Source organism: Rattus norvegicus, chromosome 3 (assembly GCF_036323735.1).
Source record: "Rattus norvegicus strain BN/NHsdMcwi chromosome 3, GRCr8, whole genome shotgun sequence".
Classification (NCBI taxonomy): domain Eukaryota; kingdom Metazoa; phylum Chordata; class Mammalia; order Rodentia; family Muridae; genus Rattus; species Rattus norvegicus.
This window is the reverse complement of record NC_086021.1, coordinates 139024412-139039368: the sequence shown is the minus strand read 5'-3', so window position 1 is coordinate 139039368 and position 14957 is coordinate 139024412. Positions and strand designations below refer to the sequence as shown.

General features: G+C 45.9%; 1 long non-coding RNA gene across 4 annotated transcripts in view; it reads right to left on the bottom strand.

The window, feature by feature from the left end:
- Positions 1-11116, bottom strand: part of LOC102550049 (uncharacterized) — a 36052-nt gene extending 24936 nt beyond the window's left edge. For 3 of the 4 annotated variants that reach the window (XR_005502466.2, XR_005502468.2, XR_005502467.2), the window contains exons 1-5: positions 10856-11116; positions 9426-9550; positions 8749-8818; positions 7200-7337; positions 5418-5494 (exon numbers count right to left, since the gene is read on the bottom strand). This is a non-coding gene — a long non-coding RNA (uncharacterized LOC102550049). The remainder of the gene's footprint in view (positions 1-5417; positions 5495-7199; positions 7338-8748; positions 8819-9425; positions 9551-10855) is intronic. The other variant, XR_010064900.1, reaches the window with a different exon arrangement.
- Between the last annotated feature and the right edge of the window lie 3841 nt (positions 11117-14957).

Below are 14957 nucleotides of genomic sequence, written 5' to 3'. Positions count from 1 at the left end.
AGGAAGAAATGGTGGTGGTGGCATGGTGGTGGTGGTGGTGGTGGTGGCATGGTGGTGGTGGTGGTGATGGCATGGTGGTGGCATGGTGGTGGTGGTGGTGGTGGTAGTAGTGGTGGTGGTGGTGGTGGTGGTAGTGGTGGTGATGGTGGTGGTGGTGGTGGTGTTGGTGGCATGGTGGTGGTGGTGGTGGTGGTGGTGGTGGCATGGTGGTGGTGGTGGTGGTGGTAGTGGTGGTGATGGTGGTGGTGGTGGTGGTGGTGGCATGGTGGTGGTGGTGGTGGTGGCATGGTGGTGGTGGTATGGTAGTGGTGGTGGTGGTGGTGGCATGGTGGTGGTGGTGGTGATGGTGATGGCATGGTGGTGGCATGGTGGTGGTGGTGGTGGTGGTAGTAGTGGTGGTGGTGGTGGTAGTGGTGGTGATGGTGGTGGTGGTGGTGGTGTTGGTGGCATGGTGGTGGTGGTGGTGGTGGTGGTGGCATGGTGGTGGTGGTGGTGGTGGTAGTGGTGGTGATGGTGGTGGTGGTGGCATGGTGGTGGTGGTGGTGGTGGCATGGTGGTGGTGGTATGGTAGTGGTGGTGGTGGTGGTGGCATGGTGGTGGTGGTGGTGGTGGTGGTGGTGGTGGTGGTGGTGGTATGGTAGTGGTGGTGGTGGTGGTGGTGTTGGTGGCATGGTGGTGGTGGTGGTGGTGGCATGGTGGTGGTGGTGGTGGTGGTGATGGTGGTGGTGGTGGTGGTGGTGGCATGGTGGTGGTGGTGGTGGTGGTGGCATGGTGGTGGCATGGTGGTGGTGGTGGTGGTGGCATGGTGGTGGTGGTATGGTAGTGGTGGTGGTGGTGGTGGTGGTGGTGGTGGTGGTGGTGGTGGTGGTGGTATGGTAGTGGTGGTGGTGGTGGTGGCATGGTGGTGGTGGTATGGTAGTGGTGGTGGTGGTGGTGGTGGCATGGTGGTGGTGGTGGTGGTGGTGGTGGTGGTGGTGGTAGTGGTGGTGGTATGGTACATAGCCTGGACCAAAGACATCATGTACATATGTGCCTAGGATTCCTCCCCAGTGCTAATGCCTCAGTCATGTACACATACCTTACACTGAGAAGCAATTAATCTCTCTAGACACAAGAGTCACAATCAGCAAGAAGTCCACATGGCCTTCAAGGAGAGGAGCACCCTCAGGAGGGATTTATTGTTTTGAATTCTTAGAATGTAAGGACTTGGGGAATCCAGAAAGATACTATCTGGCTCTCACTGAAAGGATGGGTTCATTTAGCTGGTGCAGTCTAAGAGGTTAAAGCATTGCATAATTGACCCTTGAAGGGATCATTAAGAGCTCTGGATAATTATGTGGTCAAGTGACCATGACTAGGCAATTGAGAGACAGAAGTGTGTATTGAGGTGTACAGTTCCAGAGGGCTGAGAGTCCACTATGGCAGGGAGGTATAACAGTGGGAGAAGGGAGCTGAGAGATCACAATGCTTACTTCAAGCACAAAGCACAGAGAGCAAACCGGAAATGGGGTGAGACTCTACACTCTAAAAACACACACAGTGACCTACTACCTCCAGCAACAACGTCTCCAAACTGCTGTATTAGCTACTACAGCCAGCTTGGGAACTTCAGGAGACATATTCAAACCATAACAAGCAATAGAAATCGCTGTACCCCTAAACAGTAAAGTCTTCCCTACCTCTCCCTTGTGGACCAAGAAGGTAAGATAGCCTCAATGAGTAGGGACACTTGGAACTGGTGGGTAAATAAAAAGATCCTATGTAGTAACACTGTGCAAACAGAATCACAAATGAGCAAGTGACTTTCTAAGCAGACATGCAAGGAGGCCAAAATCTCCAATTCTTCTCCAAGATAAATAAAAGACCACTCATTACTGCACACAAAAAGTACAACCCTAACATATGTTGTGGGAACTGTGAGGTTGCCCTGTCTCACAGGAGGCTTTCTCCCAAACCCCATGTGATGGTTGGAATATGCTTGGCCCAGAGGTGGCACTATTAGGAGGTGTGGCCTTGTTGGAACAAGAGTGTCATTGTAGGGGTGGGCTTTGAGACCCTTCTCCTAGCTGCCTGGAGGACAGTCACCTTCTGCCTGCCTTAGGACCAAGATGGAGAACTCTCAGCTCCTTCTCCAGCACCATGTCTGCCTGAAAGCTGCCATGCTCCCCACCATGATGGTACTGGGCTAAACCTCTGAAACTGTTAAATGATGTCCTCTATAAAAGCTGCCTAGGTCATGGTGTTTCTTCACAGCAATGGAAATCCAAAGTCAGAGATTGGTACCAGGGACTAGGGTATTACTGTGATATGCCTGACCATGTTTTTGTTTGGAGGGATGTGGATTTGGGAAGCAGCAGAATGCTTTACATGGGGCTTAATGGACCATCCTGGTAGAGACAGGAAAGACATTGGTGCTGAGGGTGGTTTGAACTGTGTAGCCCTTGCTCTAGAGGTTTCAGAGGGGAGGAATTTTAGTATGTTGCCTGGAGATCATTCTTATGATGTTTTGGTGAAGAATGTGGCTGCTCTTTTGCTGTTTTCTGAAGCTTCTACCTGAGGTTAAGGTGAAGAGATTCACATTAACTGTACTAACAAAGGAAGTCTTGAAAAATTACAGCATAGACTTTGTCCTCTGGTTTACTCCCATGAAGTGTTTTAATCAAATGTAGCAAGCTTAAAAAGGAAAAATGCAAAATGTATGGTTCAGTTATTAAAAGGCACCAAGAAGCACAATGAAGCTAAATATTGTGTTCAAGGAAATAAACAGATTAAGGGGGTGGTGACTTTGGGGCAAGATCCCACCCAGCTAAGCTTATTGTTTATATGTTTGCAGTTGAACAACACAAAGTTATATTATTATGACCTGGTTTTTGCTTTCATTTAACACAAGGAGATATGATTATGTGTCAAATTGTCATGGGATGACACAAACTTTTGATCTGGATCTTGAGGCATAGTTACCAATAAAAGCTTAGGTCCAAGCATGGTGCTACTCACCTTTAATCCTAACATTCAGGAGACAGAGCCATGAAGATCTCTGAGTTCAAGGTCCGTCTACAAAGCAAGTTCCAGGACAGCAAGTATAGGTAGTGAAGGAGTTGGAAAACAGAAAGCTGGTGATAATGTAATAGAACAAGGGGGCCATGTTTTAGCCCCAGTAAGCAGCAGAACTCAGCAGCTTCAGCTGTATGGTTTTGACTTTTGAGTCAAGAACAGAAGGGGTTACTGGGACAATTGATGCTGGTTAACTGGAGCTAGGATATTATGGGTGATTAAGAAGAGAGCAGTATTACTGAGGTGAAATCTGGGAAGTATTTACTGAGAGCACAAAGAAGCTGTGTTCCAGAGATAAAAGCCAGACTTGGTAATGTGTAAGAGTCATCCAAGTGGTACTGGTTTTGAAGGTATGAAGAGGTCATGGAGAGGTCAGGAAAGACCACTGGTAAAGGTGCAGCCTCAGTTGCAGTTGATGGCTCAGGACTGAAGGGGTCAGGCCAAGAGGCTTGGCACCATGAAAAGAGCCTAGTTGCAGCAGAAGACCCCAGCATATTGGAGATGCCAGTACCATGGGATGACCACCAAGAACAGCAGCAGCAGCGGAGTGGAGTCAGAGCCTAGAGTGCTACGGAGGGCAGAGCTGGAGAAGTGACCTAAGCCCTTTGGAGGAGCACAGAAGATCATTCCTAGACAGTGGAACAAGAAGCTAAAGTTGGGGGTTGGGAATTTAGCTCAGTGGTAGAGCACTTGCCTAGCAAGCGCAAGGCCCTGGGTTCGGTCCCCAGCTCTGAAAAAAGAAAAAGAAAAAAAAAAAAGAAGCTAAAGTTGAAGTTGACTTGGAGACCCCAAAATGTTCAAGATATCAGAGCCGGGCTGGAGAGATGGCTCAGTGGTTAAGAGCACTGACTGCTCTTCCAGAGGTCCTGAGTTCAATTCCCAGCACATGGTAGCTCACAACCATCTGTAATGAGATCTGATCTGATGCCCTCTTCTGGTGTGTCTGAAGACAGCTACAGTGTACTTACATATAATAAACAAATCTTTAAAAAAAAAAAAAAGATACCAGAGCCATGGGCTATCTGCTGGGGAAAGTTGTTAACAGGAAGTGGAAACAGCCCAAGAGAAAGAAGTTGTTTCAGTCAACAAAGATGAAGGGAGTTGTAAATATGAAGACTGCTTTGACATCAAAATGGAGGTGGAGAGTTTGGAGTTTGCCCAGCTGGTTTCCTATTTCCGCACCGTGACATTTTGGAATGATAACATCCTGTGATGTTGGAAATATGTGGTCTGCTTTTTTATTTTGATTTCATAGGGGATTACAGTTAAGAGACTGCATGAATCCCAGAGGAGACTTAGAACTTTGGACTTTTAACTTTGAGACTGTCATAGATTATGGGGAGTTTTGAAGTTGGATTAAATGTATTTTGCTTTATGCTAGAGCTAGGTGTGGCCTCCATAGACTTGTGTGTGAGTCTATGTATGGTTCAGTTATTAAAGGACACCTGTGGGGGCTAAGAGAAAAATAACTCAGCCTTCCTCTCTGTGGAGCCTTTCTGAGCTACCAGTAAACATCACCTCCACAGACAACTACCATATGTCCACTGTTCACCAGTCTGAGGACATAAGTATCCTGAGGAGACAGTCCTGCTTCTGTAACTGAAATGTTCACAGTCCAATGGGAGAGACAATATGCAACTGAGTAGAGACTTCAAAGGGCGCCCAATGACAAGACAGAAATGAACACAAGTGGAGATTCTCAAAAAAGGGGGAGTGTGAGTGCCGGTGGTTGGAAGCAAAGAGACATCATTTAAAGCAACATTAAAGGTGGCACCACCTTTAATCTCAGGGCTGGGGAGCCAGAGGCAGGAGTATCTCTGTGAATTCTAGGCCATCGTGGTCTACATAGCAAGTTCCAGGTCAACTACATAGTAAGACCCAGACTAAAATAACAACAACAATAACCATAAAATGCGTTGTTCTAAAATACTTAATTAGAGGAGCAAGAGAAATGCCTCAGTGGTTAGGAGCACTTACTGCTCTAGCAAAAAACTCGGATTCAGTTTTCAGCACCCATATGGTGGCTTACAATTATCTGTAACATGTTTCTGGTGATCTGGAACCCTCTTCTTCCCATGGACTCCTGCATGTAAGTAACACACACACACACACACACACACACACACACACACACACACACACACACACCAAGGCACACATACATTCACATAAATTAGTCTTTTAAAAAAGTTTAAGAATAATTTGTTAAGAATAGTTTTAGGGGGTTGGAGACATGGTCCAGTGGTTCATAGCACATCTGCTCCTCAGAGAATCTGAGTTCTGTTTGCAGTATTCAGGTCACCTGTGACTATAGTTCCAGGGATTGAGTGCCCTTTTCTGACCTCTGGGGCATCTGTACTCACATGCATATACACACAGATGTTGTAGAAAATAATTATCTCCATCCAGGGTTTCTACTCTGCCTTTGACCACGGAGTTCCTGGATAAAAGACATATAACATTCATATTTATAATAAGCCTTAATGAGCACTAGAGCTGGGCAGATATCTACTGTCTACACTATTAGACTCTATTTTTCCATCAATAACCCCAAATTATAATTTGCCATGCTCCATCTGGGCTGCTCTTAACTTCAATTGGCCATGCTTTCATGACTCACTTAAGGCGTGGCGTCTTCCTTCTCGATACCGTCTCTCTCTCCTCGTGGTTCTCCTCAGACCCCACGCCTGAGAACCCTAAGCCTCACCTGACAAATTCTTCCCAGCTGTAGGCTGTAGGCCTTTCACTTACCAATCAGGGATAACTTGGGGGGCAAGGTCACATAGAGTCACATGGATCTAGTATAGATTGTCTCCTCTTTGTGGGCAACCAAGCCTTGGGGACCAATATTTAGCATTACAATAAATAGCAAATGACCAAACCTCAACACAGACACACTTTATACTAAAATAACTATTTTTTTTTGAAGAGTAATTTTAGGTTCACAGCAAAAATGAGAGGAAAGTACAAAGATTTTCCTTATACCAAGATTTCTTAAACTTTTCTCACTCACAATCCCTTTTTGCCTAAGACTTTTTATGCAATCCCATGGAATAGGTAATCAGTGCAGATATGTAAGTACACCACTTATTTATTATAATAAATCAATACAATTCTTTGTTTTAAAGCAATTCTTTGGTACACATGGAATTTTACCATTCATTAAGGACAAAAGTAAGTTTGCCTCCTACAATGATATGTTTTATATAGGGAATTGACCTTAAGGGAGACTTGGAGATGGCTCAGTGGGTAAAAGTGTTTGACATACAAACCTGATCATTTGAACTCGATACCTAGAACCTGCTATGAAGAAGAGAACTGATTCCTAAAGTCGCCCTTGACACAGCATGGTGTATGAAGGCCCCTTCCCCAATACTGTAGGCACTATTAATAGATAAGAATAAAGTTTGGCCTAATATCTGACTTTACAAGACATGGGACATCCTTCAACACTTTTTATTGATTCTTCATTTTGTTTTTAAAATTTATCATTATTGGGGCTGGGGATTTAGCTCAGTGGTAGAGCGCTTACCTAGGAAGCGCAAGGCCCTGGGTTCGGTCCCCAGCTCCGAAAAAAAGAACCAAAAAAAAAAAAATTTATCATTATTGTGTACATATGTATGATGGTATATGTGTGAGAATGAGAGTGTACTTGTGTCACAGCATGTATGTGGAGATAAGAAGATCACATTCAGGAGTCTGTTTTCTTCCTCTGGGGTTCCAGGAGTCAAACTCAGGTCATCAGGTTTGTGTATCAAGCACCTACTGAGCCATCTTGAAGTCTGACTGCTATTTTCATGTTATAGTCATCATGTTGACACTGTCATGTTGCATAAATACATAGAACCAAATGGCACACATATGTTTGAGGCCATTTCAGAAACTGTTGGATGTTGTGTGTTCAGAATTAAGACTGCAGTGAAGCTGTGTGAGGCAACATGGGTTAGGCATATCAGAAATAGCCCAGACTCATTACGTGCCAGCTTTTGAAGGGAATTTTTTGGCTATTGCATATTCAGAAACCTTTGACTGTTGCCAATTTTTCCATGACTCCTTCATTCAGTGTGGATCACTACCCACAATTTGGGAAGTTGTGCCTTAACTAGCTTCCCTCTCCTTAACCTCTACTGCAGTAGAATACTCACAGCTGATGACCCATCATTGGTATGTCACTACCATCTAGAATCCATGCTTCACTCTTGTTGCCATCCATTCTACAGGTTTGCATGAATGTGTGACTTGTGTCTGCCATCACAAGGGTCACGGGGCGCTCTAAAAATTCCCTGTGGATTTTAAAAGAAAACCAGTTTTGTTGTTGTTGTTGCTGCTGCTGTTTTCCTGTGTTGCTGGATAAGTGTTGCTTTTCTAGTAGAGGGACAGTTGCAGAGTGAAATAGTGCTGTGCTGCTCTAGAAACAGCTGTAAAATAAGGCTCAACTGGGTTGGGGATTTAGCTCAGCGGTAGAGCGCTTGCCTAGCAAGCGCAAGGCCCTGGGTTCGGTCCCCAGCTCCGAAAAAAAAGAACCAAAAAAAAAAATAAGGCTCAAGTGCCAGACTGGGAGAAGCAAATGAAAGAAAACAGACAGCAGATTGGCACACGGAGGAGACGTTTTGGAGAGAGAGAGCTTAAAAGAGAGGATGATTTGCATGAGAATGGATTGCAAAGTCAGCCGCAACCCAGGGGAAAGGTGAGGAGGTCTGGTTTATATCAAAGTGAAAGGTGACATCAGCAAGCCTGTGTCCAAAAGACCTTCCTGCTAATTGCTGGGATTAAGAGCAAGGACCGAGGGGATCCTGGTTTAAGGGGCAAGGGAGGAAGTGGTCTCAGCAGGTTGGTTGAGAATAAGCTTTATTAGGAGAGAGGGCCTCAAGACCATGGAGGGCCATTCTTAGGCTTAAGGCAAGAGAACATCAGTAGAGACAGCTCATCCCTTCAGAGACAACATGACCAGACCTCAAAGAGAGAGGTAGAGTCTGCCCTTCTAATGCTTAGAGACAGCTCAACTGGGAAGAACAGAAAACAGAGCAGTCACATCCAGCATGGCAGGCATTTGGGAAAGAGTCTTCAGATCACCCCAAACAAGGAAGAATTTTTTACAGTATTTTTGGCTTATTCTTTGATGATTTCATGTATGTATATAATGTATATTGGTCATATCTTCCCCTCAATTTCTCCCACTTCCCTTAAACTCCCAAATCCATCTCCTTCCCAGGTACATGCATCCTCTCCCTCTCCCTCTCCCCCTCCCTCCCTCTTCTCTCCCTTCTCTCTCCGCTCACTGAGCCTAATCAAGTACTACCCACAAGGGTGTAGATATGGTGTCATCCACTGGATCATGCGACATATTAGCAGACAAATCCCTAAAGAAAATTGATTTCCCTTTCCCCAGCAGCCATCAACTGCCAAGAGCTTCTCACTTAAGGGTGGGGCCTTGTGAACTCCCCCTCCACCCATGCTGGAATGTTCACTGACTAAATCTCATGCAGGTAAGCACAATGGTTGTAAGTTCACAAGGGCCATGACCATGTCATGCTCAGAGGAAAGCAATTCACAGCATTCCTTCCCATTCATTGGCCTCTGCATTCTTTTTGCCCCTGCTTACAATATACTCCCTGAGCCTTGGGGCAATAACAGATGTCCTATTTAGGATTAAGTGTCCAACAGTCACTTATTCTTAGCTCTTTGACCACTTACGGATCTCTGCATTAATTGCTTCCCGCTGCAAACAGAATGTTCTCTGTCCAATCTTGGGAGCAGCACTAATCTGTACAAACATAAATATTTAGACTGCAGCTTGACGACATGAACATTTAGCAGAACAATAGTATTTAGATTCCCCTAGGGCCTGTGACCTCCCAAGCCACTGGCTTTTGACCAGGTTTACAGTATCAAGTATGACTTTCTTCCTGTGAGGCAGGCCTCAAGTCCAATCAGAAAGTACTGAGTTAAACCACAACAGTTATATTGCTATCACACCAGTAGGAAGGCCTCGACTGACAGATCAGTGTAGTAGCACATAATCCTGTGCCGAGCAAGACCATTGTTTTAGTTTGCTTTCTACTGTTGTGATAAAACACCATGGCCAGAACAACTTGGGTAGGAAAGGGTTTATTTGGCTTACACTTATAGGTAATAAATAGCCTATCACTGAGGGAAGTCAGAAAAGAACTCAAAGCAGAGATCAGAAGGAAAGAGCTGATGTGGAGGCCACAGAGGGGTGCTGCTTACCGGCTTGCTTCCTACGGCTTGCTCAGCCTGCTTTCTTATAGCACCCAGGACCACCGGGCCAGGCGTGATATCACCACAGTGGTTCGTGCCTTCTCATGTCAATTATTAATCAGACTCCCCTCAGACTCTACCTGCAGACTCACCTCAAGCAATCTAATGGAAGCATCTTCTCAACTGAGGTTTCTCTTCCCAGATAACACTAGCTGTGTGGGGATGACATAAAACTCTAGCCAGTACGACCGCTGACATATTTTCCAAGGGAGATTTCCTGATGAGTATAGGTTTACAGTCAGTGACAGGTGATATGCTTACAAGGGGTGGGTCCTCCCACATCAATCATTAATCAAGAATGTGCTCCACGAAGGGGTTGGGGATTTAGCTCAGTGGTAGAGCGCTTGCCTAGCAAGCACAAGGCCCTGGGTTCGGTCCCCAGCTCCGGAAAAAAAAAAAAAAAAAAGAACGTGCCCCACAGATGTGCCCTCGGTCCAGCCCCATGGAGGTAATTCTTCAACAGGGGTACCCTCTTCCCCAGCAACTCTAGTTTGTGTGACACTTCTCTTGAATGCAGTAAGAAAGCCTCACACAATACAAGCCCTTTAGTATCTTCACTCACGTGGCCTGCCGCTCCCTTGCAGTGTGTCCTGAACATTTTTTTCTATTTTTTTTTTTTTGTTTTTGTTTTTGCTTTGCTGCTTCCTCCACTCCCCTTCTGCTTTGCTTTGCTTCAACTAAATTTTCTTGCTACTTTTACACATCTGTGTAGGCTTTTATTTCAATACTTTGAATAAGAGACCAAGAATATGAAAGCATTGTACCTTGACTTTTGGGTACTAATCTGCCTTAGCCTATGTGCCAAGTTGACAGAATTAGATAGGTCTTTAAGCTGGCAACAACACAACAGGGTGTTGTTGGGGGCGGGAAGGGAAGGGAAGGGGAGGGGAGGGGAGGGGAGGGGAGGGAAGGGAAGGGAAGGGGAGAGGAGGGGAAGTGGGGAGAGGGCGGGGAGAGAAGGGATGGCAGATTGCACTCATGTGTGGCCTGATTTGGGGAGAGAGGAAGTTGAGCAGAGGGTCTGTGGTAAAATATTCACTGAGTCCTTCTTACTTTCCCTTTCCTAGGAGATTTATGGTTTACTGAAAAGCAGGAGGAATGGCTTGGTAGACATTTTCCATGAGATCTATTAGGGGAGGAGGAGGGGATACCTCCCGGAAAAATAGTAAGTTAAAGCAGGTCTAAGGTGCAGTACCCACACCCTCTGCTAATAAATTTTAGCCGTGGTAATGATGAGAACTCCTGCATGCTTTCACTGATCTGCTAGAACTTAGGCCTTGCTCTTACGAGGGCTCAGTGCCCCCAAATCCCGAGTTAGTTTTCTGTAGTATAAAATAGGAGCTGGGCTGGAGAGATGGCTCAGCCGTTAAAGGCTAGGCTCACAACCAAAATAAAATAGGAGCTGGGGGCCTAAAGTAATGGGTAGATGTAGTTAAATAAAGGATACACTGTTTCTTCCTTCCACTGTCTGTGCTGGCAATGGGCCTGCAGCAGGTGGAGTATCTAACTAGGGGTATCTCACCTTTGAGGACTCTTGGGTCGGATGCTACGAGAAGCCAAGCCAAGTAAACTCTTTTAACTCTTAAGAATGTCCATAGACACGGAAAACACTATCCAGCTGAAAATATATGAACCTTATAGCTCGGTATCATGAATCAATCCTACAGAGTGGCCAGTAGCCTAGCCTAAGGAACGCTGCGCCTGCGCACTGCACACAATGAAGCCGCGCTCCCTCAGGGAGAAGGCGGGACTTGCCCGGGCATCCGGGTCCCACACCCCGCCCCCGCGGCATGAATGAGAGGCGCGGCGCCCGCCCCTCCCCCGCCGGGCCCGCCCCTCGCCGGGGCCGCAGCTAAGCAGTCGCTACCGCCAGCTCAGCGGCTCGGACTCTCACGGACGCGGCTCGCTAGCAGTTCGCCGCACGAAAGCTGACTCCGGGCACCGCCGCCCGCAAGCCCGCTGCCCGCCGCCCCGGTGAGTGAGGGGAGGGCCGGGCCTGAGGGCCGCGCGGCGGAGGCTGAGGCTGAAGCGCAGGCTCCGCAGGTCCGGCTCCGGGATGCTGAGGGCAGCGCGCCGGCCCCGCACCCCCTCCGAGACCGGGGGGCCGCGGGGCAGTCCCCACACACCGGCACAAAAGGCTGCGCGGGCTGTCACCCGGAGGTCACCTCGGGCTGGGCCCGGGCGGGGGAGGCGGGATGGGCGGAGGATGGAGGAGCCGCTGCTTCTGCGTCGGTGCTGGGGACCGACGCGCGTCTCGGGGGTGCGGTGTGGCAGTGCTTTTCTGGTCCGGAGCCACTCCTTCTTTTGTGGCGCCTGGTTGTCACACTGTGCAAGGCACACTGAGACCTCTCCGGTTGGCTTATTTATTAATGAAAGTCACATGGCGGCCTCATCATTTGTGGGTGGGGGGCGTGCGTGCACCCACAGGCCAGAGAATTAATGACCCTGCTTTGTTTCCGGAGACCCAAGGGGTGTGTGTCCTGTGAAATGAGACGGTCTGAGATCGTCTAAAAGGGCAGAAGGAAAAGACGTGTAAAGATAACTTCATCTTTACCCCCTTCGTCTCTGGTGTTATATCAGATAACAGGATTTTTTGGTGTTTCGTTGTTTCTCGTTGTAAAACCAGTGGGTCTGTTCGTTGAAAGTGAGTCTGCATTCTTATGTCTCTGTATATTTAGAACACTTTTCTTTTAGGATTAATTGTGTTATATTTACGTATAGGGGGTACGCCAACATCCTAAACATTGCTTAGATCATTGATAATAGGTCTTTGTGCTGTGTACCTATCTATAGGAATACTCCCAATCTATCTAGGGCACTGCTTTCCCCACTCTTCCATGCAGGCAGATTATGTTTCTTGTCTTTCTGCTTTAATAAGAGGTGGTCTAGCAGGTTCTTTCCACCTTCTTGTCTGTCCGGTCGTCGCCGCCCCCGTCCCCGCCCCGCACCCCTTAATGCTTTGGCTAAGGATATTACCTAAATATTACCCTGGTATGCACCCTGGCTTTGATCTGAATTTCGTATGTTTGATTGTGCAGCCTAGCTGAACAGATCATCTTACGTGACTTATCAGAAAACACCCCTTTTTTCCTCCATTGTTTGTCTTCATTCCCCCTCGCCCCTCTCCTGGTCTCCCCCTCTTCTCCGCCCCCAAAGAGGGTAGGAAGCACTGCTGGGTTCCCTGAGCTTTAGCTTGATAGGATAGCCTGTCTGTTGTTCACTTAGCCACATAAAGAGGTAATTAAAATAGGCAGGTGTGGCCGCAAATGCCATCACAGTACTTGGGAGGAAGAGGCAGTAGGATCTCTGTGGTTTCAAGGCCAGTCTGATTTACATAGGAATTTCCAGGCCGTAACACAGAATGAGACCTTGTCTCAATAAACAACAAACTTTTCCTTGTTACATTGTTTTAGGCTAAGATTATTTGAATTTTAGAAGATAGTTATTACTCTAATTGTATAATGATATTTTCGTTTCTTTTTTTACCCTTCTAATTTTGTAGAGTGAAAAAGCACATTTCTGAAATATTTTTGTTGTGATCTTTTGACTCAAAATAGTGGTGGTGAAAAAAATCGAGTTTATATATGAATAATTGAGTGGGTTCAGTTTTCTTTAAGATTCTCTTCAAGATTACTTATTTCTGAGTCACATATATTTTCATTCCTAGTAAAATTTCAGTACAGAATGACATGTAAACCTCCACAACATCTGTTTATGTATAGACTCTGCTTGAAACATTTGCTTTTAATTTGAAGAAAAGTTTCCACTGGTTAGATGACAATCCATTATTCTTAGTGAAATTCTTGCTTTATGCATCTTTCTTGAACTGTGGGTCACAAGCCAATATGGGATTGCATAAGTGAATGTGGGAGTCACAAAAATTAGCAATCAAAAGTTTCTGAATGTTCAGTGATCAGAAATTAATTCAAGGGACTAGACGTGAAGTACTTGCTTAGCATGCACAACACCCTGAGTTTGATCCCTTGGACAGAATTAACTAGATTTGGTGGCCCATACCTGTAATCCATCTCCCTTTGGGAGATTGGCTATATAGTGAGTTTGAGGCCAGTCTGGGATACAAGAGACCCTGCTAAAACAATAATTCACAACCAAACACATAATAGATCTGTAATGTGCTGGCATCAGTACTGGTGTGGAAACAGGACTTCACTGCAGCCTTGCTTCAGTAGGCCTGGTACCTCACATGCAGTCACACTACACTATGCCAGTGAATGCTGCCGTAACAGCCTCAGCTCAGATTCTAGGCTATTGTCTGTTAGAATCACAGTGGTTTTGTTTTTGTTTTTGTTTTTTCTGAACACAGGAAGTTTTATGATCTTATAGAAACATTTAAAGCTGGGTGTATGGTGGACACCCTTAATCTCCTCACTCAGGAGGCAGAAGCAGGTGGATCTCTTTGAGTTCCAGGGCAGCCAGAACTACATAATACAGACCCTGTCTCAAACAAATAAAAGTCATAATGGTTTAGTAAAGGAAAAAAGGGGTTAATATTTTCCCATTGTCATTCCTCTCAGCATGTAAGTGTAGCATTACTGTATCTGGGGCTGAAGAGGTTGCTCAGTGACAATGAGTACATCTGCTCTGACAAGTAAGCTTACACACCCACATAGACTGCTAGTCCATGCCTTCAATCCCAGCTCTTGGGAAGAAAAGGCTAGCCTGGTCTATAGAATGAGCTCCATGACAACCAGGACTACACAGAGAAATCCTGTCTTCTAAAACAAAGCTAAGCCAAAACAACAAAAAAAAATGTTAAAGAAAGAGAAAAATTTGGATTGTATTGTGTTTAAATATTTATCTTTTTTTTTTTGAGACCCATCTCACTGAATAGACCTGGAAATTATTATGTAGACTAAGTCTCACAGAGATCTATCTTCCTGCCTCTATCAACCAAATGGTAGGATTAAAGTCATCTACAACTACAGCTGGCTTGAAGTAGCAATTAAAGAAAAGAAAAATCAGACAGATTTCTGTGAGTTCAAGGCCAGCCTGGTCTACAAAGTGAATTTCAGGCCAGCCAGGGTTACATAGTGAGACCCTGTCTCAAAACGAAAGCTGCTTGAGTTGCTAACTTGAATTTTATCCAAAAACATATGGCTTGGGATTACATTTCCAACAACTTCAGACATGGATGGCCCTGTGTTGGTTATTTTTTTCATTGCTCTGACAGAATACCTGACAAAAACGACTTCAGGGAAAGGTCATTGTGGCTGACTACTTGAGGATATCATGGTAGGGAAGTCCAAGGCAGTATGTAAGGCTGCTGGTTGCATTGTGTCTAGCTGAGAAGCAGAGAGAGGGACCTGTGCTGATCCTCAGTTTACTTCCAGCTTGCGAGGATACTGCCATTCAGGTTCAGCCTTTTAACTTTAGGCTCTTTAAAAAAACTTTTTTTGTCAGAGTGCTTGCCTGGTACCAGAGCATCAGATCCTCTGGAGCTGGTGTAGCAGACGGTTGTGAGCTGCCATATGGGTGCTGGGAACTGAACTGCAGAACTTTTAACTGCTGGGCTACTTTTCAGCCCAGTCTTTCCTCGTCAGCCCAACCTTTATGGGCAAGGAGCACCTTTATAGATACATCCAGAAGGTGTTTTCATGATGGTT